Genomic DNA, 27,543 nt, shown 5'->3' with positions numbered 1-27,543 from the left:
TTGACCATTTTTATTACGCAGCAAAATATGTTGGGTTCCATTTATCGTGTTAGTTACCTCATATTAAAATTGATCAGGGATTTCAATTATTCATTTTGTATGCATACGTATGATTCATATAAACCGCTGAAAATTTTTATTTTGTTTTCGAGAGATTATTAAAAATTAAATAATATTTTTTTGAATAATTCATAATAACTTTATAATGAACCAGATCAAAACAACAAGAAGAATAGGGTAAATTAACCTATAGTGGACCCCTTTATTTTATAAGCCTATGATGGTGATGCAGACTGGTTGAACAAGACGTTTCCCAATGAAAGTTTTCTGAAAATCACTCGAGTTTTCACATAAAATGAATTAATCTGGAGGGTGGTAGTGGTCCACTATAGGGAAGGGGTCCACTATATGTTGATTTACCCTACTAGAACAACACGGAGAATGGTTAAAAATGCATGTCTGGTAGAGTTTAAAATAAACGACGAGTTTACTGTGCACATCGTAGCAACCTGGAATCTAAAATTCGGTATAACACAGATATTTCTGTACATGCGGCATCCCTGATCACAGTACAAACCAAGACCTGGGAGGGAGAAACGAGTACTACACTAAAAATCGATCGAAACAGATGAAATTCACATTCGTCGCTTTTTGATAGCGTACAACTATTTTCCTACTGTAACCCGAACATGACTCGAACTAAGTTTTCAGTAGCATCAAGAATATTAAATGTGTAAATTTGTCTGTAAAACACAGATTTTTCGAGTCAGTTTCTTTAGATTTTTAAGTTAATATATACACGCAGAGTTGCAATAATTTTACAATTTTATTCCTTACTATTTTGTGAAACGAAAATCAACATTCAACCGTGATGAAGTATTTAGTTCGAAATTGTTACCAAATGATTTTTTTTGATACCCGAGTAATACTTACGTAGGAGGTATTCCGAAAAAAGTTTATTTGCAAATTTTACTTACACGTTTAAACAACAAAAATGCCTTTAAAAAATAAGCAAACTTTCAAAACTCGAAGCTTACCAAAGGACAGAAATATTATGTTTCAGAAAGTATTGTTAATTTTATTGCGTGTATGGATGTTATCACAATCAGAATTTTCGAATAAATTCACGGTCAAGAACATTCTTCCACAGAAGTCACTGATGACGTTACCGGTGCAACTACAAAATTGTCGCTACATAAAACAAAAGTTGGTTAAGCAATTCCTCAAATTTCAAAAGAAAGCCAGCTTGGACCGTAAATCCAGAAAACGCAAATTTCATAATCGAAATATGCTGGCGGTATTATTACTGAAAGAATATGATATTTATTATTTTACGTAAAAATGAACCAAAATATTTTGTTTAACCAGATTAGTACAGGTCGGACTCGATTATCCAGAAACTCGATTATCCGGAATTTTATTTTTTGCTGTTCGTTTTTAATTTTTGTTCCTATATTTCACCTTTTGCCATCCCTTTTGGCATATTTGTTACCATTTATGTCACTTCCGGCATGTTTGGGACATGGTCGAATTGGATAAAAATATTCAATGCACAATTTTTTTTTTTGCTTCTTAAGAATTTACCCCTTTTCGCCTCAGAAAGAATTTCTGGTTATGCAACATACAAGTAAAATAAAAAAAATCAAATATTTATTTTATGTTCGTAAATCGCAAATTTGAATATTTTTTCTGTGATTCGATTTTCCGGAAGACTCGATTATCCGGAATGAATTTTTTTTTTGATATTTCGGATTCGAGTCCGACCTGTATAATATTTTCGGCAAAGTTGTAAATAGTAATTTTGTCTTTCCATAAAAAAATATGGCGCAAGACAAAAAATTTACAGGAAAAAACACCAAAATATAATTATAAATTAAAAATCTAAAAAAGTCCTATTTTAAGACTTTGTTTTTTTTTTACCAAAACTACACACTGTAAGCTAACCAATGATAGTTATCTGAGCTTGGAAGAAAAAAAAAATTGTCTATCTATGTCTAAGTTACTATCTACAACTTTCCCAAATACACTATACCGAACGAACAAACCGTTCTGGCTTCAAAATATTATTATCATTATTAGGTAGTCGGGAGTTAAACTTTTAAGAGCCAAAATGGTTCGTTTTATTGCTATAGTGTCTCCGGCAAAGTTGAAGATGATAATTTTGCCTTTCCGAAAAAAAATATGGTACATTGTAAAAAAAAATGTTGTGTGTGACATGTTTTTTATTTCTTCAAGGCCAGTCAACTATCACTGCTAATAGTGTGTAGCTTTCGTAGAGAAAAAAAAATCAGATTTTTAGAAAGCGGGCTTGTTCAAAATTTCCCAAATATATTTTTGTTTTTTTTTTTTATGAGATTTTTTTAACGGTGTATATTGATTCTGGAGAACAGAATTACTGTCTACTACTGAATTATTGTCTATAATTTTGCCGAAGATATTGGACTAATCAAACAAACCGTTCTGGCTTCAAATTCTTCAAATTTTTTGCAAAGCTTGAACTTTTTTCTCTCTTATGTGGTTTTTATGAAAAAAATAAAATTAAAGAAAAAACTTTTTATGATAACTTTTATTTTATTCTTTTGCTCAAAAAAGTTTTTCAGCACAAAATGCCAGATCAAAAGTGGTCGATTAAAATGGATACCCGTTATTTTTTCGAATTGCGCATATGCATTTAAAATGAAGCAAAGATGGAATTGATATTTGTTTCACGGTAGTTTATTGTAGATTAGTTTTCTTCAGGCTCCTAGTGAAATAATAGTTTTATACTGGAAGTTTAATCATACTAAAATAAGACTGCAAATTCAAAATCAAAATTTCATTCCGTTTCGTTCGTTTCGTTTCGTTTTCTATTATTTCGTAACTTATTTAGTATCTTTTTGACCAACTTTTGGTGCCTTTTTGGTCACTATTTGGTAATTTTTTTTTCAAGTAAAAAGTAAAATCTTTATTTTTAAATATAGCATTTCTTATGTAAAATTGGTCAATAAATCAATTGGTGATATTTTCATTCTGTGCAGGGAACGGGAAAGGGTCTACACACTAAATTTTTATTGCTGGAAACCAGCAAAATTTTGCTGATATTCTACATGTTGGAAAATCAGCTATGATATTAGTAAACCTTCTCGCTGAAACGATCAGCAAATCGAAACGTTAAATTTTTGACACCATTTTGCTGAAAATCAATTGTTTGAATAGATTGCTGCCTGTTCAGCATTTGAGCATTTGACATGAATTTGCTGATGTATCTCAGCGAAAGTTAGACAACACACAGAATGTTCTTTTGTTTTTTGTTATTTTATTAAAACAAATGTTTTACATTGCGAATATTTATTTTAAAGTTATCTGACTTTAAATCTGAATTATCAGTATGAACTTTTAAATGGCTTTGTAGCCCATCGACATAATCATAACCTATATTGCCCATATTCCCAAATTCCTAGAAAAGACTGAAAATTAACTTATCACACATTTTCTTTATATCACAATTATTCTACTTAAGCGCATGCAATGCTTTTTCAAATTCCGCATCCATGGTACATACGCTTATAAGCTCATTTTTATTTCTCTATAGTTTTGTTAACTTTTTACGCACAAAATGGCGATTATTCTGACAGTTTGACGGATGGAGTTGCCAGAAATTCAGCAATTACCAGCAATTTGCTGATTTCCGGCAAACAGAATTCTGAATGCTGATAATCAGCAAGAATATTTTTACTGATTTTTTTTAGTAGGTATTATTTTTTGCTGAAAATTCTTTTCAGACTTTAGTGTGTATATTTCCAAAACTACGCAAAAATAGGGTGAAAAGGGGCAAAAAAGACCATTTCCTGTGACCTGCCCAAAATGAAACCATCACCAATCGATTTGTTGACTAATTTTACATAAGAAATGCTTTATTTCAGGTTGTTAGCCCAGCGGCGGTTATTTAGTGGAAATGTGAGTTCCGGTGGTCGGTGAGTGACACAACAGAGGCAGAACTAGACTAGTGAAACCACCGTAACTTAAATCAGAATTGCTTAAGAAAATTTCTTAGGATAATGTTAGAAAATAATTCTAAAGAATTGGCGTGTCCGAAACTCAGAATCAGCCATTTTGAATTAAATCCAAAATTTGTGAAAAAATATTCTGAAAATTTTGAGATAATCCATAAATGCATTGCTATCAACTTTGAAAGAAGGTGGTTTTTAGAGCAGAAAGTTGGGGTTGCTGGAAATTTGAATATCTCTGAACAAAAAATCCACCAACCTCGATTTCCATTTAGAATATGTCGATTGCGGCTTACCCGCGATGACTTTTAACTTTTTTCTAAAAAATAGAAAATACGAAAACGAAGCCTCTGTCTGGAGTGTTGGTTGAGCATTCAATAATCTGTTTTTTTTCAGCATCTGAGAATGCAGTCTGCTGTGTTAATGGGTTAAGATGAATATGTAAACTATCTTCGAACGGAATGCCCTTTAGCTAATGGGACAACCAAAGTTGTCTGGTATCCGTCAATATATTAATTCAAATTCAATAATTCATTCTACATAAACTATGACGGCTGTCGCCGTTTGCACTTTTTAAAAGTTCATAATCCGCGATTAAATAAAGGTGTAACTTCACTTGTTTGTGCAACTTTTTGCTACTCATCAGTGACTCAATCTCGATGTGTACAGATATAATAAAGTGAACATAAAACCCACTGGAACTTCATTGCTGCGCTCTTCATCGCCCACTTGTAGTTGCGAGTAATTTTCCTCAATGAGTTTTTTATTGACTAGGTCCTGGTTCGTGCTCTGCTCCGAAGGATGTGCAGTCAGCGTTGAAACTTTGCCTGATTTATGTCTATCGCTCCGATGTCTATTTATTTCTATTCTCACACAATATAATGCTTCTCCTTAGATCCTACTCCGTCGCAGGAAAGTGAGATGAACATATAACTCGGTACCGAAGCCCATCATGTCCTCCTCCTCCCGATTGCCAGTGCCTCGATGGACGAAAGTCGTTGGCATTGAAAGGAGAGTTCGTAGAACCGGGCGCTTTTTGGGCACAATAGCGCAAGAACCTCTCGGTGCGTTCAGCTACCCCTCGGTTACGGTACAAAAACGGGGCAAATGTCCTGCCGGTAAGCCTCACCGTGCCCGCTCGGGCCCCGTCAGCGTTTCGCTCCGCTATGTATGCCACTTCCAGCATGAGTTCCCTCATCTGTGGCGCTTACGCCGTTAATATGTACACACAACATCAAAAATTTATTCAATTTCTATTTACCTCGTAGCTATTCCGCAGCCAGTACAGATCCTTGTGATCTTTGGAGGCGACGGGTGTGCATGAATGACGGCGAAACCTACATCCAGCTAGCAATATAATCTTGTTTTTCTTCTGATATTTACAGCCACTCCTGAGCTACATATTGAAAGTGCTCCCCAGAACAGGGTGTCTAATGTGCGGAAAGTGGATATGGAAGAACCGTTAAGTTTGGATTATTTGGATTCTTTTTGTAAATATCAAATTCTCAACCATCTGTTGAAGGATTCAATCTCCAATGTCAAAATCGTCACTCTGAACAAAGTCACATCCACCCACGGTACGTAACGAAAGAGAAAGCGAGATGGCAGCCTCGCGTCAGACGATGTGATGCAATAAATTCTTTCAAATTGGGCAAACAAGCTGTCCGGTCCGTCTTCGGGCAGATCCTTCGGTGCGCTTCTCACGCTTCCTCACCGTCATCAGCTGCTTTCACTGTACCGAAAAACGGCTTACGCTAGGTCATGGCACTTGTCGGCGGTGTGGTCCAATGAAAATGCAACCCGTCAGCGATAGACCTTCAGCTGGTTGTGTTTGTTTGTCGCCTCGGTTAGGTGACGTAAGCGAGTGCGGTTGATTTTAATGGCAGTGTGCTCTTCTCCCCCGCTTACTCCCGCTATGCGGACTCCGATGTCCTAGCGATTGATCCCGATCACGGTCTTCGATAGAATGGCATGCAATCGACTGTTTGTTTTGGAATCTGTTATATGCAGTCTGTCCTGCTACCCCATCCACCCTCAGGTAGCGTCCCTTGGTCGATGTTATATGAGGTGCGAAGGTTTTCCAATTAGCACAATCGGTGTTCGGAGAATGACCTCCCGCTAAAGGTAGGTCCGGTTGTTGGCTGGCCGGTGGTTATTGACACTGACGCGGTGTGGTTGCAATTGAACGAACATTGATTGGTTTGCCATAGTAGAGTGAAATTAGATTCAAATTGAAAAAGAAATTCTCCTTTTGGGATTGAACTTTTTTCTTATTAAACATTGTTTGCTTATTGCGATAAAGTCAACAATATTTTGTCTACACTAACTAATTTAGTATTGAAATCTACTGCGCAAATAGAAGCAAAAGGCATTGAAGTTATTTCGAGAAAATGCAGAGTTTAATGAGTTTCTTATTATTTTAAATAATTTTGATCGAAAGACAAGTAAATTTTAAAGTATACCTAATAAATATATTCCAGTTTCTCGTATCAATGTGACCACAACCTACAATAATAAAGTAGCATGTCCTTAGAACGCACGATCATAAAAAGAAGTAATTTGGAATTGAAAAATAATAACACTAGAAAAATATAAATATCTATGTACGTGAAAAATATTTTTTTTTGGAAAATTGTTCATTATTCTGGTGGCTTTTTCGAATTTTTTTTGTAATTGTCATTCAGAATATGCCACACCATCAACAGGTTGTATCATTTATAAATTATGATAATCGCTTTTTAATTTTGAATTTTTTAATGAGAAACTTTTTTTAAAATATTTTTATAGCAAAATTGGTTGGCTTAATTTTTATCGATTCTGCTCGACTCTGCTCGTTGTTTAAAAAAGTAAAATTCGGGATCGATCGCTTGTTTGATGTTATAGTTGGATTTTTTTCCAGGTCATTGAATTTACTTTGGATCATGTTTTACATTTAAACACTGTTTTAGACGTTGTTATTATCATATTATTAAAAAAAGTAAGAATGGAAAAAAAGAATAGGATAAATAATAAAAAGGCAAAAAAGTTAAAAAATAGAAAACTGACATCAATAGTTAAAGAGTTTGCGACGATAGATAAAGAAATCGTGCGTAACAAAAATAAATTAAAATAAGGTGAAATTTGAAATTTGATTGAAAATTAAAAGAGTGAGTTAGAAAGAATTTAGGAGAGTGAGAATGAACACGAGAGAAAAATTGACTAAGAAACGAAAAAATGTCTAAGAAAAAAGACGAAAAGAAAGCGAGAGAGAGAGAGAGAGAGAGAGAGAGAGAAAGAGGGAGATTGAAAAATAAACATGGAACAGAAAAAAGAAGAGTAAGATTATAAAAAACAGGAAGGCTGAGTAAGAAAGTGAAAAGAAAAAGGGAATGTAAAAAAACATGAATTGAAAAATAGAATGAATAGGAAAGAGGGATGTAAAACGAAGAAGAATGACGCAGCAGAGAGAATGGAAACGAAAGTAAAAATAAAATGAAGAAACAGGAAGAAAGAAAAAAAGAAAAAAAAAAGAAAAAGATAAAAACAAAAGAAAAGAAATGAAAAAGAGGAGAAGAAAAAAAGGAAAATAAATAGAGAAAAAACCTAGAGAAAAAGGGAAGAGAGAGAAAAAAAAGAGAGAATAAGCGAAAGAAAAAGGGAAGAAAAGAGAGAGAGAGAGAGAGAGAAAGTAAAAGAGAAAGAGAAAATAAGACAGAGAGGGGAAAGGGAAGAGAGCTAAAGGGGAAATGTAGAGAAATTTAGAAAAGAAATATAAAAAGAGGGAGTGAAAGAAGAGGAGAAAAAAAAGGAATAAAGAAGGAGAGAGAAAGAGAAAAAAAGGAATAGAAAAAGAGAGAAAAGAGAAGGAACAAAAAAGGACAGAAAGAGATGGAAAGAGAGAGAGAAAGAGCAAAATAAATAGAAGAAAAAGAGAGGACAGTGAGAGTGGCAAGAGAGAAAGGAAAGAGAAAAATAAAAGAGAGAGAAAAAGAAGAGAAAGAAAGGAGAGAGAGAGAGAGAGAAAGGAAAGGGAGAGCGAGATTGGAAAACACAAAACGGAAAACAGAGCAATTTAGAAGAGCAATTGAAAAGAAATAGATAATGGAAAAGAGAAAGATAACAAAAAAAACTGATTAAAGTATGGAATTAAGGTTAAAAAAGAGATTAAGAATGAAAAAGAAAGACGGAAAAAAATGATTGAATAAAAATAGCATGAAGTAGTAGAATCTCTTTCTTTTTCATTATATTTTTTTCATTCCTATTCGCTTTCATAATCTAGAATGAAAATAAAAGCAAAAATGATAAAGGATGGAAAGAGAGAGAGAGAGATAGAGAGAAAAGGGCGAGAAAGAGAGAGAAAGACAAGAAAGAGAGATAAAGACGAGAAAGAGAGATAAAGACGAGAAAGAGAGAGAAAGACGAGAAAGAGAGAGAAAGACGAGAGAGAGAAGAGAGAGATAGAGAGAGAGAGAGAGGGAAACAGAGAGAGAGGGGGAGTCAGAAGAGAAAGAGAGGAGAGACGAATACAATGAAAAGCAAAAAAAAACTCTGCAAAAGCAAGACAGGAGTGTGACAAAGAAGAAAGAAAAAAGAGGAGAGTTAAAGTGTGAACACAGAATGAAAGAAAAGTGAATTTAAAAGAGAGAAGCAGAAAAAAGTTAGAAAGAGAAAACTGCACATAAAATAAAGGAGAAAGTAAAGAAATAAAAAAAGTAGAGAGAAGGGAAACAAGAAAGACAAAAAGGTAATCGAAAAGTGGATAGGAATAAATAAATGCTCAGGACAAAAGAACACTATATTGAGAATAAATAAGAATGGTTAGAAAGAAAAAGAATAAAGAAGAATTACAGAGAACGTTATGAAAAGAGGTGAAAGAGAAAATAAACAATAAAGAAAGAGAACAATCGGTAAGAGAGGTTGATCGAGGTAATCTTGTCGAATTTTATCTTTTCTTTGCGAGCACGTTTGAAAAAACTGTGTTACTGTCCTGCACTTCTGGGCAAATTTGAAAATCATCGTTGGACTAATTTTTGAGTTACGCCCTTTTAAAGTTTTATGGAGGATTTCTCATATAAATGTACTTAAACAACCATTCCAAAACGAACATAAATCATAGTACCATTGACGGCCTTTCTGGAAGATTTGAGCTGTATTGAGACCATCAGAAAATTGTTCGGATTAAATAACTCCGGGTAAAATGCAAAAATCGCCATTTTACCCGGGGCCTTTCCGGAAAACATTATGCAACTAGAGCGCTATCCATTGCTACGTCACAACTGTGGCCGCTTTCCGCCATCGCTGGTATCCACTGCACTGCTAGTGCTGCTGCTAAGGGAGGACGACTGCTGTTGTCGCTGTCTAGAACTATTATGAGTGGCTTCGGCTGAAACAGGCTCTTATATAGGCCAAATAGCATGTTATAAATTGCAAGGTATATGATTCTGTCGACCGTGCTTGGGAAGCAATCATATAACGACCAATCAGAGGTCGAATTTTTCGTTTTGACAAGGCTTGACTATTTTCAATAGTACAACAGCGGAATTATAAAATTACAATCATCTTCTTTTAGGAAGAATCTTAGAAGATTTTCCAATCTATTTCTGCCAGAACGAAGGAAATCCATCGAATACTAACCGATTTGTTAGCATTTGAAATTGGACATATTTTTCACTTTTTTCGGTTTTAGATTTTCATTTCACATCCCTATGTAGCCGAACTTCCTGAGAGAAGTATTCTACTTCAAAATTTTCACACTACCCATTTTTCAAATTTGCTAAAGCGATACAAAATCGGTCAGCACGATTGAGGGAGATAATATTACCTGATGATACCAAAAAATATCAGCCAAAAAATGTTTAATGTTTGCTACACTGATTCGCAAATCAGCCAGAAGATGAATTTTTAAAATTTAATTTCAAGTATTAATTTGAACGCGCATTAGTAATGCATTTGTTTTTTTTTTCTTTTCAGGTTAGTAAACGAAAGCCAATGAAATTATGTAATTGTGAGTATGGATCCTCGTTTCGTTTATTTATATTCCATAGCTTAATTTTTTAACTTTTTTTGAAATCTATTTATTAACATTGGTTTGCGTATTAAATACATATCAAATAACTTTCGATTAAGTATCCATAAATACTTATTCGAACGTAACTCAGTGTATTTATTCAGCAATGCATCACCAAAGAGCAACTTCTATTGTACCTCGAGAGAAAAAAAGTAAGCAAACGCATCCGTGCAAAGTATCACCCCTCTTATCCTGGGCAGCACAGCTAACAACAACAAAAGAACATAAGCTCCCACGTTGACGATAAAAAATCTATTAGTCGACGAGCGACAAAATAAAAGTACAAGTGAAATTAATATAGATAGATACGGATACCTCTCGTATTTATATACAATTCACTTAAAACGAGCTTCTCTCGCATTAGCAAGTAAATGATTCGGTCTCTCTCGCTTTTGTCCTGTCGTATGGTAAATCGAAAAATGTAAATTTATTTACGCCAGCAAGCGCGCAAAATACCACCACATATAGAGTGCAGCAAGTTCCAGTGCAACAGAATCGCTCCAGCTGAGTGATTCGAAGAGCAGCGAGCGGCGGTCTGTTGTAGAGTACCAGATCCTATTTTAGGTTAGTGTTGCTTTATGATGATACTTTGCACTTTTCAAAGCGTTGTTATTTGTGGTACTAACCGGTAAGTGCTTGCCGGTGGATCTCTCCCGCTGACTGATGGCATGGCAGCACCAGTACACTATATTTGAAACGTTTTTTTTGTGTGTTAGTAGTACTGTTACTAATGTACCACATATGTAAAACTGCACATAATCGCCTGCACTGTGCTTGTAGTGGTGGTCGTAGATCCGTATGTGATACCGACAGTCTCTTTCTCTTCAGTATAGACTTCATATATGGTTAGTTTTTCTCCATCGGTAGCGCAGCGGGCCGTGAGACAGAGAGAAAACGGCTTCACTGTGCCGAAGCGCACGCGGCGACAGTCAGCACAAACCACTTTGAGTGTTTGGGTGCAATAGCAACAACAATAGCATCAGCAGCAGCAGCAGCAACAGCCCGTCGATCCGGCGGCACCGGTGTTGACGGGCGCGAGCAGCAGAGACAGGAGAAGCAATTTGCAATTCTGGTCTACCTTGCTCAAAGTCAGCTTTGCTCGACTTCAGGCTTCACAGTTCACTTCCAGCCGGTTCGCTAAACGGTCGACGTGTTCGCGAGTGCTCGGCAAAACGCCCGCGCGCGCGTTTCAAGTTCTTTAGGCGATCGATCGCGGATGGATCAGTCAAATCCGTGTCCCACACGACCGACAGGAACGGAACGTTTGAGGCTTTCTAGCGCGCGCCTAAAATCGGTGCGAGCCTAGGGTGCAGAATCACGCGGAATCTCGGAACGGTCTTGATCACAAGGGCGAAGAAAGAAGAAGTGTAGATCCGTTTACCGCGAAGGAGGCAGGAATGCCGCGAGGAAAAATGGAAAATTGAAATCTCGGTTTGAAACTAGTTTCACTATCGCACGGTGCGGGCTGCATTTGGTGAGAAGACGCAACAAAAAGAAGCAGAAGAAAACAGATCAGATGTGCGAGGGGAAAATAGTGCAGTTTTCGGAGTGCGATGATATCGGCGTTGCCGTTTTAGACTGGCCTGCCTGTTGTGTGTACTACACTGAGTTTCCCTTTCATCTGGTAGGCCGCGAGCACAATTCGGGGCCATTCGTGTTCGCCTTTGTTGTGTGTGCATTTGCCGTTTGGTCGTGAATGGTTCTGCTGGTGTGGTGATTTCTGTGATTTCTGTGATCTTTCGCGACATTTGTGGATCGCGATTTACTTACACTGGGTTGGAAACATTTTACGGAAGTGTTGTTCTTAGGGAATAGAACTGGACTTGATGATTATAGTAATCAGTGTAATGTTGATATCATTACTTTGAGCAATAGTGAATGGATGATTTTCCAAAAATATCTTACATTCAATTTGATTGATGTTATCCAACATTTTATTTTTTCCTAACTGGAAATATTTCTTGAGTTGCTCTTGAAGAATTGAATTGGTAATCTGATTTCCGATCCACTGAATAACTAAACTGAATAGGAATAATTCTATTTTTACCACAGAACAACAGTGGTCAAAAAGGTTTAGATTTTAAATTTCGTATGGTTTACCCGAATATTGCGAGAATTATACGCTTGGTTTCAAAAGCCACATTCAGGAAAAGGCTGTGATTTTCATCTATGCAGAAATTGTGTTTTTTATTTGTATGCAATATTAGGGAAAATAGAATTCGAATTAATAATTCCTCGTTTGTCATATATGTGTTTTAGGAATAAATACCTTCTAGATCTGAAAACAAAAACTAGAACTGAGTATGAATTGTGTTGAAAAATGTGCATAGTGTTTGTTTATAAGAATATATTGAATACTTTAGTTGTCGTTAAAATGGCGAAACAAAGACCTTTCATAGATCATTAATGTACAGTTGAATTAATTTTCATGTCATTGGACCTAAAAACATAAAAAAAATTTGCTTACTAAATAAGAAAATAATTGTAGCCGGAATGCCGACGCAAAAGATACTCGATGTGCGAAACTTTTGTACCTAATTCACGGATTTATACGTTTTTAGACGAATTTAGGATTTCGTTATTATCTTTTCTTCTCAAGTCGCTTTTTTCAAGTAGCGGGTAAATTTATAAAGTAAAATTTACAAGTATTCACTGATTGCATCTCACCATTCCGTTTTTCCTGATTGTAAACCCGATGTGCAGGAGGAACTTACCCTGTTTTGAAAACATTTCGCTCCGGCCATTTTTTGTTTTTTAATTTTTAATATCTCTCATCTAGAACAGTGAGTTTTCTATTATAATATATTGTACACAACACATTTGCCGACGGACAAAATTCAAAATTGTCTTTATACTGCTTGTTGGCGTTTGTTATGCATATACATATACGTAATAAAAAATTATGTTATATTGATTATCCCGAAGATGTAAAAACGAAATTAAGCCCACAAATTCAATAAACAAAGTCAATCCTAATGAGATGAATGGATCGTGCTACCTCTTTCCATGCTTTATTCGGTTAACTATATTATTAGTGTTTAGACCATTGCACGATGCTATTATGATATTATTATTGCTTCAAATTCTTGCACCCTGCAAAAAAGCTTCCTGAACTGTTAAAAAAGTGAGGTTAGGTCTGTCCGTGCAATGATCTATATTGACGCTCGATATGGTCACTAATGGCCTACTTTGCGTATTTCAAGTCGTTATTGATTTCGCTTGATGAGTTTTGGTTCAATAATCCGGGAGTATCTGGAACACATCCGGGACAGGCCTGCTTGCGGTTCTAAGTACTGCATTGATCATGGCCATTACATTACAGGATGTTCCCGCCATAAATCTGAAACCGGTTGACTTATAGCGGTTGTCCTCATCGGAAACAAAAAACCATAATACCTCACTTTTGGAGGTTAATGAGTAAGAATTGGTTGAAGTAACGACGAGAAAACTGTCAAAAACGAACTGCCTAAACAGAACGGGGCTTGTACCGTTACCAATTTGAACAACCCCGAACCTCCCAAGAAGACAAAAGTATGTCATAGAAATACAAAAACAAAATAAAACTCCGGATAATCGAACCATTTTCTCCGGATAATCGAGCCCCCGGATAATCCGAGTCTCCGGATAATCGAGTCCGACCAGTATTAGAAAAAATTATTACATTACCTCAAGAAAAAGTTAACTTAGTAATGTTCTTGAGCAACATTTTCAGCCAAAAAGTTCTTGTTCAGTGGTCAAAATTATTGAAATGCTCTTTAAATGATAGAAAACCTGTTTCAATTTGATCAATAAATCAGGCTTTTCTGAATAACGCTGTCTTATTTTTTTTATTGTTTTTTTTTATCAAATCAAATCAAATAAAAAATAACCTAATAAAAAAAATTACGGCATACTTTCTGGAAATGTCCAAAGAAAGAGTGTGCCAAGCTTAAGTGAATAGATCGATGGAATATTTTCCAAATTATAGTCATCACAGTCATTAAAGCATCAAGTGGAGTAAACTGCTTTGAAGTTTTGAGACGATACTTTAGCATGGGTATCAGCTTAAAGTTTCATATTTCCGCTAATTTTGCTCCAATAGCGCCAACAATTCTTGAGATGTACATCCATGAAATTTTTCTTTCAATCCTCAAATACGGAGGGTTTGAAATCTCGGCTAATGATTACTTCTGACCATCTTTAAAAAAATATGTGTATACTCCATGTATAAAAGCGTAAATATACATACAAATCCTGATTTTCGTAGAGTATGAGACCGGGTTTTCATCTGAAACCAATAATCTGTAACAAATATTCGAAAAATAATATAAAATTCGAGGCAAAACGCTCAAGTTTTTGGCTAATTGTACTCATGGCAAATACTGCGAGACTCGCGTTCAACATTTTTCGATTTCGTCGCTTATCAAGGTGACATAACAGAAATATTTCTATTCATGAGTAGGTTTGGTCAGGTCGATAAATTTCACGTTTATTCAGGTGGTGGATGGTTTTCGCTAGCGCCGCTCACATAGATTTGCGACATTTGACAGGAAAGATACCCATCGTTCGTCTTCATAATGAGCTAACTTCACGCGCAACACTGTCCGACTGCGTCACTTAGAACGGTGACACGATCTTTCCTTTCCGTCACAGTCGTGGAGATGCAGAGGTAAACTTGGTCTTCGAAAACAACGACTGTTACACCTCCTCCTTTAAAACCCCCCTTTCTTACGGTAACGACCGTAAGAACGTAACCGGAGCCGTTATCGGTCTATAGAATGCGGAAGCTACTGAATTGTTGAACATTAAAGATTATAAACTAATTCACATAGTCGGTAACGAGGCGCACTTTAAAGCGCTTTAACTTTTACCTTATTGCTTAAATTTCTGTGATAGTTCAGGAAAATATTGTACTTTAACATACACGCAAAATTTCAAGCCTTAATCAATCGATGTGTCACTTCATTTCGTACAAATTTTGTTCTGATTTCGCACAACAGTTGTGTGAAATGCATTACGTAAGATTTGTACAAAAAATACAATAGCACAGATCGAAATCAGAATATACAGGTCGGACTCGATTATCCGGAGACTCGATTATCCGAAATTCGAAATCTAGAATTTATTTTTTTTTGGTTTTCGTTTATATTTTATTCCGAAATTTGGCCTTTACCATCCTTTCTGGCATATTTGTTATCATTTATGTCATTTCCGGCATGTTTTCGACATGTTCGAATTAAGTGAAAATAATCAATGTTCAAAATTTTTTTTGCTTCCCATGATTTATTCCTTTTCGCCTCAGAAATAATTTCTAGTTACGCAACTGCATCATACAAGAAGAATATTTTGGTAATCGCAAATTTCAATACTTTTTCTGTGATTCGATTAAAAGGAATGAGTTTTTTTCGATGTTCCGGCTAATCGAGTCCGACCTGTATATCATATACACAAAAAACGTGATATTTTGGGCTAATGTGCCACTCGCTCATCCTTAATAACACAGTCTGCAACGGGAAAAAGTTATACCTTTTTCAAAGCTGCAAAAACGTGATCGAAACTATTTTGACCCAAAAGAAAAAGATTTTAGAACCGTAGTGTCTTCAGCAAAGTTGCTATTCTGCATTTTGTGAAAGTTTCTATTCTGTAATCAATCCACCCAAAAGTGAGAAACGAATTTATTTGAAAATTTACTCTGCTCCGCAAAGTTGTGGCACATTTTGTAAGAAACTACTTTACCGAAGACACCATTCTTCTATTTGCCTATTCGAATGGACTTCTGTGGAGTTTGCTGTTTGCTGTGTATGTATGGTTCTGTCTGCAACTATTGTAGATATCTGTTAGTAAATTAGTGCATTAAAATAGTCCCCTCGGAATGATATACTAATTGATTTTCAATAAAATTGAATCATCAGATAGTTTTCTCAAACACTGAACACTCACAATTATCGATGACACTGGAGTCATCCGCCAGTGAAAACCCGAATTTTGTACCATGGCACTCGACTCTGTGTGGCTGTGGCACGGTGTAAAAAGAAATAAAACAACAAAACCACGAGAGCTTGCGATTTTCAAGGTCACTTAAACACCGATCGCTCGCTCGCTGGCGATCGATGGCGAGAAGGTGAATCGCGAAACGTAAGAAAATAGTAATAAAAACAACACTGCTAAAGGTGGTAAACCCCGCCACTGCACATAGTTTAAAGACGAACCCGAACGTGTGAGGGTGATATACTACCTACTGTTTAGAGACTTTCCGCGTGTTTTAGAGGACTTGCCAACAATATGGGATGCTTGAATGGTTTGCAAAGTATCTTCACATCTAGTGCGAATTGACGTCCGCGGTCGGTTCCGTTCGAGCTTGGGTGAATAGTTAGTTATTAGGTCGTAAATCTGTTGAATCTCTGGGGTTGACATTTTCACACACCGTCGATTGTCGTCACTTTCCAGTCGCTCGCTTCCAGGACATGTCAGTCACGCGTTAAATCCTACTCCGGATTAAAAGTGTATTGTACCGGGTTTGCGGCATCCAATACAGAATAATAAAATATACTTAATTATTCATTCCGAAGCGACATTCACTACGCGCGTCCTTGGCCGAACCGGTGAACTGTACGTGATAGCTGTGGGATATTTTCCACCCGGGTACGCTTTAGTTTTTATTGACTGATGAGCTTATCGAGTGCAAAATAAACTGTAAATTTTGAAATCCTTGATCAAATGCACAGGTATTCAGGAATGACCTGATTCATTTATTTATTTTATTTAACCAAATTCTCTAATACTTATTTTGCATACCTGCGCAATTTGTCATCAGCTAGACACATCGGAAAAAGATCGAACAAGCTCACGTGACTCTGGCAATCTACTCTTCCAGTTATGCAGCAGATCAGCCGACTCGCGAAGCGGGATCTCGTCTTTATTTAGCATCAAATTTCGGATCGTGTCATATTCAAACACAGAGGCGCACGCGCGCATCATCCCGATCGTGGCGACTAAATGCGCTTGCTTGTGGTGCCTAAATGTCCATTCTGTTTGCTGATGCCGCTAGTGTAGAGACCTCCTTTTGTGTTCTGATTTCTATCAATTCCACGGAATTTCGCATACAAAACGGAGCAGCAGTGACACCGCAAACGCAAAATTCAAACATCAGCACTTTTTTTTTCGCACCACTGGACGGGGACTGCTGCAGTGGTTTGTTTGATGAACGGTCAACGTCGTCGCCGAGCGCGCAGGATTTTACTACACCTTATTCTAGTTTCATTCGCGTGCACTTATTCTCGTCGTGTCGGCGCATTCGTCTCCTTCGGTGTGCGTGTTTTGTCGGGTAAATGTGTCACATTCTCTTTATTCACACTGGCAATTCTGCATGTTTTATTGCTGGTTTTTTTTTTAATTTTATTTTTATTGCCCAGTTTTGGTTCATTTCAGTTGCAGTTTTGCCTTCTTTTGTTGGTTGTTTTTTTTTCTTCTCCTTCTTTTACTTGTTGATGATTCGCGTTGTTCCCGTCAACGGGGCGGTACGGCAGCGGTAATCGCAATGGAAAACCGAATCACAAATGCCTTGCATACAAATTAGGTGCCCCAGCCGCCGGTCGTTACGTGGACTGTCACATGTGTGTACGGTATCATCCAGTGATACTGGGTGACAGCGATGCGCTATTCCGGAGGATTAATTCTGCGCCGCAGATGAAACCAAACTGATGTCACTTTGCAAATATTTACCGTTCAATGTAGCTTTTCTAGAAATCCAGCTATTAGCTAGGGTGACGAGTGCAATTGTCTGACATTATCTTTTCGACTTTCGCCTACTTCTGATTAAATCTGATAAATATCCTGATCCGTTATTCTGATGCTAAATGTTGAACAATCATGATTGGATTGATTAATTTCATCTGACTAAATCGTACATTGTATTGAATCTAATTCGAGCTAATGTGCATTTAACTTATTATGTATTCTGCTGTTCTTCAGAGTTTACCTCAAACGTGCAACGTTTGGCTTACAAACTTTCTTAGAATTTGGATTCCGTCGTTATAAGCATAACATACCATATAGGATTGTACCCATCGTAGGATGGCTATCGCAGGAAATCTATAAAAGGAAAAATACGATAATAATTTAACAAACACATCATTTGTTGTCACAAGAAAAAACTTGGGACTAGTATCTTTCCTCCAGATCATGTGATCCGCCTACTGTGTTAGTAAAATCGTAATATGCAAAACATCTCGTTTTTAACACAATAGAGTAATGTAGTTCAAAGAAATATATTAGAGAATATTCAGATATGTATAACCTCCATGAATTTTCTGAACCCATCTGCATGAATATTTTGAATGGTCAACTCTCCCACATCCATTCTTATTCAAAGTCTTCGCAAATATTCGTCAATCAATCGTAGACAAATTCGAATCGGCCCATTTTTCACGGGCGGCTTTATTGCCTAATTCGTCTATCCGCCAGTAAACGGCGTCGGCGCTGCAAGCGTACCTAATTTTACTGGATGGATTTTAACACGTAGATTTGGGATTAATTTACCATCTTCAATGCACAAAAGTTCGGTAGCTTCTGCTTTCTTATAAAAATTGATAACGGCACCGGCTACGTCCTTCCGGTCGGTTAGGGAAGAAAGGAAAAAAGTTTTACTATCGTTGTTTTCAGAGACCGAATCCTTCTCTGCGTCTCTAACGACTGTGGCGGAAAGGAACTTTTCGTCACCGTGATAAGTGACGGATTTTCATACTCTACGCTTACTGCTCCCTTCATCGAGCCTTGTTAGTTACTCCTGCCAATTATCAGCCATTATAATTGCCTGAAGAGGTGTGGTATTTATTCAAGTTATCGGGTCGGTGAGATCTAACTTTTTTTGAATTCAGCGTTAGAGAAGGATCAAAGTAGGGAGATGATGGGAACTTGATAATAAACTCATGCGTAAAGGTTTTTGATTTATCGGGATTTGAGCTCATGGCCAAAACGGACTCCTTACCTTAAAACTATTAGTTTCCTGGGAAATCCGCGTAAAATAAACCTTTTTTTTTTTTTCAAAGAAAACTTTCTATGACCAAAAAATAGGTTTATTGTCAATGTTTCCTGATTTGGTTTCTAATTTTTTTCTAAAGATTTTTTGGATTTCGCGCCAACCCGACTGCTTGCAGCCCTTCTCAGAATTTAATAAAAGTGTTTCGGCGTGTTGTCCTTACTGAACTAATAGCGAATTTCTTTATTGAAACTAACCAAACTACCCGAAGCGCACCGCAATATTTGTCAGTTTCATCCCACCACCACACGTGCTTATTTCGTCAACCAGAGGCGACTCGTGGCTTTCGAACCAGCCTGTTCAACTACAAATTCTGAGAATCGCAGTTTGGAGAAGTAATCACACTCATGTCCGCGTAATCCCGCAAATCATTTTTGCCTTTCTCCTAGAAAGGTATAGCAATCACTTGCAAAACCGAAAGTATAAAAGTGCTCCAAAGGGCCGAATGGCAAATATCACTCGACTCAGCTCGACGAGCTGAGCATTTTCTGTATGTATGTGTGTGTATACACGTGTGTGTATGTGTGTGTATGTGTGTGTGTATGTGCAGATTTTTATTCTCACTCACTTTTCTCAGAGATGGCTGGACCGATTTTCTTGAAATTAATTGCAAATGATAGGTCTAGTTGCCCCATAAGACCCTATTAAATTTAATTGTAATCGGATTTTTAGTTTAGAGGTTATGTATCAGAATGTGAAAATCATAAAACATCATGATCTCACAAACCACACAACCGATTTGAACAAAATTTCAAATGAACGGGCTTCCCGAAAAACCCTTAACTTCTGAATTTTATGAAGATTGAACTTGTGTTTCAAACGTTATGAAAAGAAACGTGTTCTGAAGACTGTTTAATCTCACTCATGTTTCTCAGAGATGGCTGGACCGATTTTCATAAAATTAGTGTCAAATGCAAGGTCTAGTTACCCCATAAGACCCTATTGATTTGTTTTGCAACCGGACTATTACTTTTCCTGTTATGTTCAAAAATGTGAAATCCAGCTATGAAAAGGAACATATTCCGAAGACTACTTGGACTCACTCACTTTTCTCAGAGACAAAATTATTGACAAATAAAAAGTCTAGCTGCCTCATAACACCCTATTTTTTAATGCAATCGGACTGTAACTTCGTCTGTAATGTACCGAAGTGTGAAAATCCCGAAACTTCATTTTCTCAGAAACTACAAAATCGATTTGATCAATATTATTATCAGATGAGCGGGCCAGTTAAGGGTTAACTGATGCATCATGATTGAACACGTGGTTTCAAATTTTGGCTGCCCTATACGTTCACATTTTATTTGATTTTAATCGAACTTAAGCCATCGTTATGTACTAAATTGTTGATAAAACAACGAAAGTCTATTATCTCAAAGATTACATGACTTATTTGAACATAACTAGTGTCATACGAACGAGTCATCTCTCAAACTTACAAATAACAAACTTCATAACAATTTGATATGTGGCTCAAAAGTTATGGAAAGAAAAGAAATGCAAAAACTATTCAAAACTGTACCTGCTTTGATCGATATATGTGGCCTCAACATAATTTAAATGTGGTGTCGTACTATTTGAACTTTTCAAATTCATTGATTCCTTACGATGTGTTTAAAGTCTGCAAATGCACGACGAATCGGCCATAGGATATGATCAAAGTCAAAAGACAAATCGTTTGAAATGATTGGTTTTATCGAAATGACAACATTCTCGACTTTTGGCTTCTGTACATCGCCTTAATTCTGAATATATTCATATTGGGTGGTATTCGGTCATTTTCAGCAGATTTTCTAGCATCAATCTGACACCTGAAATACCCATATTGGGAGGTATTTAGTTATTTTGGTTGTTTTGCAGAAACTCAATGTGGTCGTCTTTAAATTCAAAATGGTGTCCAAGGTCAATGTTTGGTGTTTATGCATTATCTCGATTACGGAAATATCCATATTGAGCATTATACGGTCATTTTCGACTGTTTCCTAGAAGTTGCAATTGAGCAATTTAAAATGGTGCCTGAGGTCAATTGTTAGCTACATGCATCCTTCTGGTTCCAGAGATACTCATATTGGATAGTATTTGTTTATTTTAGGCTGTTTTTCCCAAACCGGTAGTCGCCATCTTGGATTTCAAAATGGTATTTAAGATAATTTCTGGCATTTTGGGTGTTATTCGATCATTTTCGTCTGTTTCCCAGAAAGCGGAAGTCGCCAACCTAGAATCCAAAATGGGGTCTGTGGTCGATTTCAGCTGCTGTGTATCATTCTATTCGGAGATACTCATGTTAGGCAGAATTTTCATCTTCTGTTCATCTTCCTGGTTCCGGAGATACTCATATTTAATGGGAATCGTCCATTTCAGACCGTTTTCCAGAAACCGGAAGTTGCCATCTTACAATTCAAAATGTTGTCTGAAGTCGATTTGTGGCTCCAGTGCATCATTACGGTTCCGGAAATACCCATATTGGGTGGTATTTGCTCGTTTGCCGCTGTTTTTCCGAAACCGGAAGTCGCCAATTTGGATTTCATAATGACATTTGACGACAATTCCGATCGATTTTAGCTCCTGAGTATCATTCTAGATCCGGATATTATTATATTGGGTGGAAATCGGCCATTTTGGTTGTTTTCCAGAAACCGGAAGTTGCCATCTTACAATCCAAAATGTTGCCTGAGGTCGATTATGGAACAAATTTGTTACCACTAAAAACATTCACCTGCCAAATATGGTTCCATTTAGATGTTTAGCTCTCGAGATGTGCAGAAATTTGTGTTTCATTTGTATGGGACCCCTCCCTTCCAGAAGAGGGAGGGGTTTCAAACTATCATATGAACCTTTATCGGTACCAAAAACCCTACATACAAATTTTAACGTCGATCGGTTTGGTAGTTTTCGAGCCTATATGGATCAGACAGACAGACGGACAGACCGGACTGCATTTTTATATGTATAAATTACAGCATTAATATTTTAGAACAGGCCAACCTTTTTGATACGCGGGCCAAATTTCACAATCCACAACAGCTGTCGGGTTGAAAACTTTCAAATATCAGCTAGTTTTTAGATTTTGTACAAATATGTGTTAAAATATCATACTGGTAACTTTAAATTTGATTTAAAAGCAGTCCGTTTTAGATTGAAAAGTCAAAGGTGATATCAGTTGAAGCGTATCATGATAGAAGTAAACTTACAAGCCAAGCCACAAATATGGAAAACAAACAATGACTTTTTGAAATTTTTCTCATGGTAAAACAGGATTTATGTAATTTATTGTAAGATTTTAAAATTGAATGAGTTTCGAGAATCAATGAGGAATTTAAAATTATTGGCTTTTTTTTAGAATCAATATGGCACATTGATATCAAAATTTGATACCGAAATCCGCAAACATGATACTAAATTCTCGTCTGATAAAGACGAACGACAACTATGTTTTTACTGCCTCTATTTTTTCAACTCGTTCTTCATTTCTGAAATGTCGATACGGATTGAAAGTTTCAACAAACTAAAAACAGGACGTCATTACTCGTCAAATAAGTTTAAATTATGTTATGTTATGTTAATTATTATGTTTAAAGATGTTTTGTATCATAACAAATTCCAACCCGAATACATCAACAGCTGGGCCAAATGTGAAACGTGTTTCAAAACATAACGCGGGCCGCGAGAAAAGAAGCCGAGGGCCGGATATGGCCCGCGGGCCGTACGTTGGACAGTCCTGTTTTAGGATGACACCCCGTTAGGCATACAGACGCGAGGCATAGTACGCTAGGCATAATGGACGGCAGGCATACGGACACGAGGCATATGGACGCGAGGCCGAATGGACGCGAGGCCGAATGGACGCGAGGCCGAATGGACGCGAGGCCGAATGGACGCGAGGCCGAATGGACGCGAGGCCGAATGGACGCGAGGCCGAATGGACGCGAGGCCGAATGGACGCGAGGCCGAATGGACGCGAGGCCGAATGGACGCAAGGCCGAATGGACGCGAGGCCGAATGGACGCGAGGCCGAATGGATACAAGGCCGAATGGATACAAGGCCAGGGGGAAGTGATGTGGAATATGTTATTTTCGTCATCATCTACACAGCATGTATTTCGCTTCAAAGTGTCATTTGGAAAGCAATACACTCGTGGCCTTCGGTCGACTCGCTGTTCGAGCGAATGCTGTCCTTACTCGCTACCGCTCGTTCGGACTTAACTAAGGGAAAAAAACTCTGTTTGAGTAGACCTAGCAAACCAGTAGATCAGTCGTTTGGGTGCAAGAGGCCGCCGCTTCCGACGGCGGGTCGGCGGCCGGCTCGGACTGCGGAAACCACGGCGGCTTAGTGCCGCCTCGTTTCCTTGCCCTCGATTATGCGTCTTCGCCGCATGATTTCAAGAAAGGTATTATACCCAACTTAAACTCTTTAGGAATATAATAACACCTGAACTACATTATTGGATCTCATGCGATCGTACAACATCGCATTCGGCCTCGCGTCCATTCGGCCTTGCGTCCATTCGGCCTCGCGTCCATTCGGCCTCGCGTCCGTTATGCCTTTTGGCAGTATGCCTCGTATCCATTATGCCTCACATCCATTATGGCTCGCGTCTGTATGCCTAGCATACTATGCCTAACATCCATATGCCTAGCGTCCATATGCCTCGTGTCCCGTCCCCCTGTTTTAGAACCTTAAGAGTGAATATACATTTATTGTATTGAAGCGTTCATGTAAATCTATTTTAACAAATAAAAGTTTGAATGAGAAAGGCTGGGTCTGACCGCTAGGTGGATTAATTTAGGTTTTTTTGTTACTATTTAAAAGTGAAACTAAAAATCAACCGTATACAAATAAAAGTTTGCGTTTGAAATATATTTTTGCCTGGCGTCCCCGTGTGCAATGCACAGGTTGCACCTATGGACGAGTCGCCCTTGTCGTCAACAATTATCTGGCATCTCTATCTTACTTGCGTCGTATATGGCGATGCTGTTTCTTCACTCCTGTGTAGATTTGCACTGATCCTGTAAAATAGAAAAACTCACTATGAGAAACTTCACATTTTTTTCGAAAATTTATCTAGACTAACATTTGAAAACGTCTGAGCTATTTGAACCTTCATTTTCGTGATGAGAGATACAAATAACTTCTTAAGAGATAACTTTCAAGCAATTGTGTAAATTTTAATATGCAAATATTGAAAAAAATTAATTTGAGAACCTACATTGAACAAAACAGATAGACAATTCAGCTGCCCAAAACTCGTTTGACCATTTCAAAAGAGACACCTTCAAAAAACATTTTTTACCAAATTACGAAAAAACGCCGTTCTTCAAATAACGCGATTTTTTTACACGTTTTTACTGCACGGTGCCTATCCATCGTGTAAAAAATACTTTACTGTATATCGATTTATAAAAAGGGTTAAAACTTCAGCCCCCCCCCCCCCTTAATCTTAATCTACACACCTGAAAGTTTGATTGCATTGTAAAAGGGTCTTCCCTAAGGGTGTGCAAAATTTCGTGAAATCTCGAGTTTCTCGAAATTAAACGAAATTGAGCACACATTTTTTGATAAAATATTAACAACTGAGTCATTCCATGCTACTTTGAACATTGATTCTGATCGACCATTTCCGATTTCGCTGAAACTTTTCACAGTTGTTCTTCTTTGATGATAAGGTCATTTTATGATATCCGTTGATCATGTTGATTCGCAACTGCTGCTTCAAGAGGGCGGCTGATAGATAAAAATTTCTATATCAGAAAAACGTCTTGTTTGTTTGAAATGGTGTCTCCAGCAAAGTTGTAGGTAATAAAATTGCAGTTCTAGAAAAAATATATTTACTGTAAAGATTTTCCAAATTTTCCAAATTGTCACAAAAAATTCAATATCTCAAAAAGTGCCTTTTTCAAAAATCTATTTTTTTACACATTGAAGATGACAATATGTACACGGTGTCTCTGGTTGAAGAACTTATCCAAAAAAAATTAGTATCGCTCTAATACTCGTCATTCGAAAGCTTGAGCTGTCCCCTTCAATATCCTACCAAAATTTAAATGTTCTATCGGGGGGTCTAGAACAATTTGTTTTCGAACATATATTTGTAATTAAAAAGCTAGTGAAATGGAAATAAATAATATGTTTCAGAGAGATATGTTTAGAGTTGCTGTCGTGGATATTTGCATTTTCTTCAAAAAATGGTGATTATTACAGCTCTTTTTTGCTTGTCAACAAAACTGGACCCTGTATCTAAGCTATACGTTTTATAGAGTAACTCAAGAGCTTTCATTTGATGTTATTAGAAAATGCGCCGTTTTAGTAACGACTGAGAAATATTCATTATTCATACATGTTTTTAATCATTATTTAAACCCTTTGTGCCAGGAGCGCAATTCCGTTTTGTATCGATGTCCCCCAATCTTGCTCAAATTTCCAGGGTTTGTTCATCCATGAAATAATTTGTACATATAAGTTTTTTGGGAAAGGAGTTAGTGGGGTGAAATGCAGTGCGGGATTCAGGTGTTGAGGGCCTCTTTTCTCAAAAAAAAAAATTGAAATGATTTAACGCTTCGCTGGAAGGTGACGAGCAAAACAAAAAAAGGTCTCCAACCTGTATTTACGTCTGGCCTAAGACCAGGGAGGCCCCTCGTGTCGAAAGGCCAGGGGCATTTGCCCCCCTTCAATCCGGGTCTGGTGGAATGGCATTCCAAACTCTAATGTCTAGGTGCTGCTAAAATCGGAATGTTACTGTAACTTTGAGTAAAATGCATCGATTTTTCTGCAATTCGGTATGCTTATTGTACCATTAGGAATGTTTGAAGTACTGGCTACTAGAGATGGTCGGGTTTGGCTTTTTTCAAACCCGTACCCGACCCGTACCCGAATTTGTTTTCGGTTGAAACCCGAACCCGAAACTTTTATTCCGATCAAACCCGAACCCGAAAATTGTCCAACCGAAATTGGAACAAACGAGGACTGACTTGTAAGACAAGCATCGTACCTCAAAACCAGCTGGGATGTTATAAAGCTATAGCCTGCTATAGCCAGCATTTAAAATGTAGGTACAAAATAGAGTTGTGCTCTTTGTGCAACAGGCCTAAACCATATTATGAAAAAATCGATTTTTTTTTTAACGGTGCACTTTCTTAATACGTCCAATAAAAGCTCTTGAGTTGATTTATAGACGTTGATTTATAAACGTATTGTTTAAATAAAACCTAGTTCTGATGACAAAAGAAAAAAAATCCAAAAATCACCATGTTTTTTGAAGAAAAATGTAAATATTTAATTATGTAACCTCGACAGCAACTTTCAATAACCGACATTGTATATTTTTATAAGATAGAATTACCATATCAATTTTCAGGCAAATCGATTAAGCGGACAAAAAGTTATAGCTTTTTTTGTCTTTTCAGCAGTTTTTGGACTCAAAATTTTCAAGTCTTTTTTACCCCCACTTTACCCTTTTCGAAAAATCTAAGATCATGCCAAATATTGTTTCATTATATGAAAAAAACAAAACTTGAAGGTTTCAACACTATCTGATCGGGCCCCCAGCACCTAAATCCCTTGATAAGTATACATAGTTCCCATTCTACCAGCTTTTCAATTACAAAAAATATCTGAAAAAAAATTGTTCTGGACCCGCCGATAGAACATTTCAATTTTAGTAGCATATTAAAGGGGACACCTTGAACTTTCGAATGATAAGTTTCTTCTACCAGAGACACTGTGTACTACTATCTGTCCCGGAACCGGAAGCTGACAGATTGCGCGGAGACAGGTTTCGCTATTAGTCTTGCGTCTGAGACAGTCCACGCTACTTCGAAAATTTATGTTAAAATTTAAAAAAAGGTACTCTTTGAGAAATTTATTCTTTTGTGACAATTTGGTAGATTTGGCATAGAAAAAATTTTTTTTATCTGTATAATTTTTTTCTACTAACGGCAATTTATTATCTTCAACGTTGCTGAAAACACCATTTCAATCAAACAAGACGTTTTTCTGATATCTATATTTTTATCTATGAGTCACCATTTTGAATAGGCCCTTTTGAAGCAGCAGTCGCGAGTCTAACTCTAATACACCAAGGTCGCTTTTTACGCGGTTTTTTTTACGCGGGTTTCTTTTTACGCGGATTCCGGAATTTACGCGGTTTTTTTACGCGGATTCTGAAATTTACGCGGTTTTTTACGCGGTTTTTTACGCGGCATGTATCCCTCGCGTAAAAAGCGACTTTAGTGTACTCTAATTTAGGTCCGGTGTTACTTCAAAGTTTTAGGACTTTACTATATTTTTCCTAATTTCCGGAATTTTCTTGAATATTTTTCACTTAAGTAAACTCTAAATATCTTTTTCCCGTTTAAATATCAATCATTTCAAGAAAAAATTGGATCAGTTTTGGAAACCTCGAAATTTCGCAAAAGTCTAGTCGAGTTGCGCGAAATTCGTTTTTATAAAAGTTGTGTGCACTGCTGAGATACTACAGCAGAGACAACTTGAGTTTTCT

General features: G+C 37.0%; 1 protein-coding gene across 11 annotated transcripts in view; it reads left to right on the top strand.

Annotated features, from left to right (window-relative positions):
* LOC129726475 (protein ultraspiracle) overlaps window positions 1–27,543 on the top strand; it is a 93,130-nt gene that overhangs the window by 31,482 nt on the left and 34,105 nt on the right. For 5 of the 11 annotated variants that reach the window (XM_055683220.1, XM_055683218.1, XM_055683219.1 and 2 more), the window contains exon 1: window positions 11,013–11,506. The exons of 1 other annotated variant lie outside the window; for it this stretch is intronic. The gene's annotated coding sequence lies outside the window, so the exon portion shown is untranslated. Of the gene's footprint in view, window positions 1–11,012; window positions 11,657–27,543 lie in introns of those variants that run through there. 5 more of the 11 variants (XM_055683217.1, XM_055683215.1, XM_055683216.1 and 2 more) reach the window with 1 other exon arrangement.

The sequence above is a fragment of the Wyeomyia smithii genome, chromosome 3, assembly GCF_029784165.1.
Source record: "Wyeomyia smithii strain HCP4-BCI-WySm-NY-G18 chromosome 3, ASM2978416v1, whole genome shotgun sequence".
NCBI lineage: Eukaryota > Metazoa > Arthropoda > Insecta > Diptera > Culicidae > Wyeomyia > Wyeomyia smithii.
The sequence above is the reverse complement of the archived record's forward strand: the minus strand, read 5'-3'. Positions and strand labels throughout refer to the sequence as shown.